Genomic DNA, 2,573 nt, shown 5'->3' with positions numbered 1-2,573 from the left:
TCCACCGTACCGAATGGAAAAATACTGAGTACTGTAAGAGGGATTTCCTCATTCAGTGTGTTAGTGACAATGTGAGGATCGACGGCATCTAGTAAGACTTTATCGCCTACCTTAAGTTGATTAGGAGAGGTATCGGGCCTGTTTTGGTGTAGTTTCGGTTTATCATGTGTTCTCGGTTTGTGTTCTCGCCATTCGTCTAGCTCCTCTATCTGTAGCCTCGTTCTTCATGGATGTCTTTGTTCTTTTTATGATAGTAGCGCACTGTCTCTGTTGTCTTGGTTTGAGAAGGTTCCTGCAAGGACGATTGAATATTAGTTTTATCATCGACAGGTTTTATAGCATTATCCTAAGTCTTAGGGGTTTTGACAGAGTCGCGTGCTTGGAGTGTTACTGTGTCGTCACCTACACGAAGTGTTAGCTCCCCTGTGCCTACATTAATAATGGTTCTGGCAGTTGCTAAAAAGGGTCGTCCTAAAATTAAAGGCACCTCGTTATCCTCATCCATATCTAAGACGACAAAGTCTACCGGGTAAATAAATTTATCAATTTTAACGAGAACATCTTCAATAATTCCCTTAAGAAATCTAACTGTTTTGTCAGCCAATTTGTATGCTCATCCTAGTCTGTTTGGGTTTACCGAGACCTAGTCGTTTAAACGTTTTATATGGTATAACATTTATACTTGCCTCTAGATCAGCTAAAGCATTATTCACAGATAAACTACCAATTAAACAAGGAACTGTAAAACTCCCTGGATCTTTCAATTTGTTAGGTACTTATTCTTCAGAATAGCTGAGTAGACTGCATTGAGTTCCACATGCGATGTAGCGTCTAATTTTCTTTTATTAGCCAGAAGTTCCTTTAAGAATTTTGTTGAGTTGGGCATCTGTGAAAGAACTTCAATAAAGGGTAAGTTAATATGTAATTTCTTTAAGAGTTTGACAAACTTATCGAATTATTCTTCTGTTCTGTCTTTCATCATCGCTTTAGGATATGGCACACGAGGTTCATGATTGGTACTTACCTATTTGGGATCATTATCGTTTACCTCTTCTCGTCCTTTGTTCATTGCATTGTTTTGCTGTATTTCTAGCTCAGGTGCAATGAATCCTTCCTTATCTTGGGCACTAATTGCATTGAGGTGTTCCCTCGGATTAGGTTCCGTATTACTTGGTAAGCTACCTTGTGGTCGCTCGGAGATTAGTTTGGATAGCTAGCCTATCTGAGTTTCGAGTCCTTGGATCGATGCTTGTTGATTCTTAAGTGCTGTCTCAGTATTTTGGAAATGGGTTTTTGACACTGAGATGAATTCAGAGAGCATCTCTTCAAGGTTCGGCTTCTTCTCTTATTGATAAGGTGACTGTTGAAACCCTGAGGATTTTGTGGCTTTTGATTCCCTTAACCTCCCCAGGAAAAATTTGGGTAGTTCCTCCAACCTGCATTATAGGTATTACTGTATGGGTTATTTTGAGGTCTAAAGCTATTGTTACCTATATAGTTGACTTGTTCCTCTTCGGTTGTGGGATTGAAGGATTGATATTCTGTACGCACACCTCCTCCGCTTGAGTCACACCTCATTATTGGATGTACCTACGTAGAACCAAGAAAACTATCAATCTTTTTATTAAGAAGTTCTACCTCATTAGAGAGCATGGTGACAAAATTGATGTTATAAACGCCGGCTGTTTTTGTTGGCTTAGTCCTCATGACTTGCCACTAATAGTTGTTCAGTGACATCTCCTCTATGAATTCGTAGGCATCTTCTGGTGTTTTATTGTTGATAGTTCCACCAACAGTAGCGTCAATCATTTTTCTTGTCGAGGGATTCACACCATTGTAGAACGTTTGAACTTGCAGCCATAGAGGTAACCCATGGTGAGGGCACCTTCTCAATAGATCCTTGTATCTCTCCCATGCATTGTAAAGCGTTTCTAAGTCCATCTGCACAAAAGAAGAGATATCATTGCGTAATTTAGCCGTTTTAGCCGGCGGAAAATATTTTAGTAAAAATTTCTTGGTCATTTCCTTCCAAGTAGTGATAGACCCTCGTGGTAACGAGTTTAACCACAGTTTAGCTTTGTTTCTCAGTGAGAAGGGAAATAACCGAAGATGGATGGCATCATTAGAAACACCATTGATTTTGAATGTATTGCAAATTCCAGGAAATTTGCTAAGTGAGTGTTGGGATCTTCATCCTGCAAACCATCAAACTGAACAAATTGCTGTATCATCTGAATAGTGTTAGGTTTTAATTCAAAATTATTCGCAGCAATAACAGGTCGAACTATACTTGATTCAGTTCCTATTAAAAAGGGTTTAGCATAGTCATACATAGTATGTGGAGCCGGATTTTGATTAGCTACAATTGTAGGAGGCAGCTGGTTGTCTTGGTTTTTAGCCATCTCGTCGATTGGAGGTTGAGTATTGTCTTCTTGTTCGTTTTCTGTGTATCGTAAACTACGCCTTATTTCTCTTTGATTTCTATGAACTGTTCGATGATTTCTTCGTCAAAAAGTAAGGGTCCTGACGGGTTTCTTCTAGTCATAAACTATAAAAACCTGCCAAGAGAAAGA

The 2,573-nt window shown here is 39.2% G+C and overlaps 1 non-coding gene across 1 annotated transcript; it reads left to right on the top strand.

Moving 5' to 3' along the window:
• Positions 1 to 1,867: 1,867 nt before the first annotated feature.
• Positions 1,868 to 1,974, top strand: LOC128290767 (small nucleolar RNA R71). Its single transcript, XR_008280554.1, has one exon. It is a non-coding gene; the product is annotated as a small nucleolar RNA R71 (small nucleolar RNA).
• The last annotated feature ends 599 nt before the right edge of the window (positions 1,975 to 2,573 follow it).

Source organism: Gossypium arboreum, chromosome 3 (assembly GCF_025698485.1).
Source record: "Gossypium arboreum isolate Shixiya-1 chromosome 3, ASM2569848v2, whole genome shotgun sequence".
Classification (NCBI taxonomy): Eukaryota; Viridiplantae; Streptophyta; class Magnoliopsida; order Malvales; family Malvaceae; genus Gossypium; species Gossypium arboreum.
The sequence above is the reverse complement of the archived record's forward strand: the minus strand, read 5'-3'. Positions and strand labels throughout refer to the sequence as shown.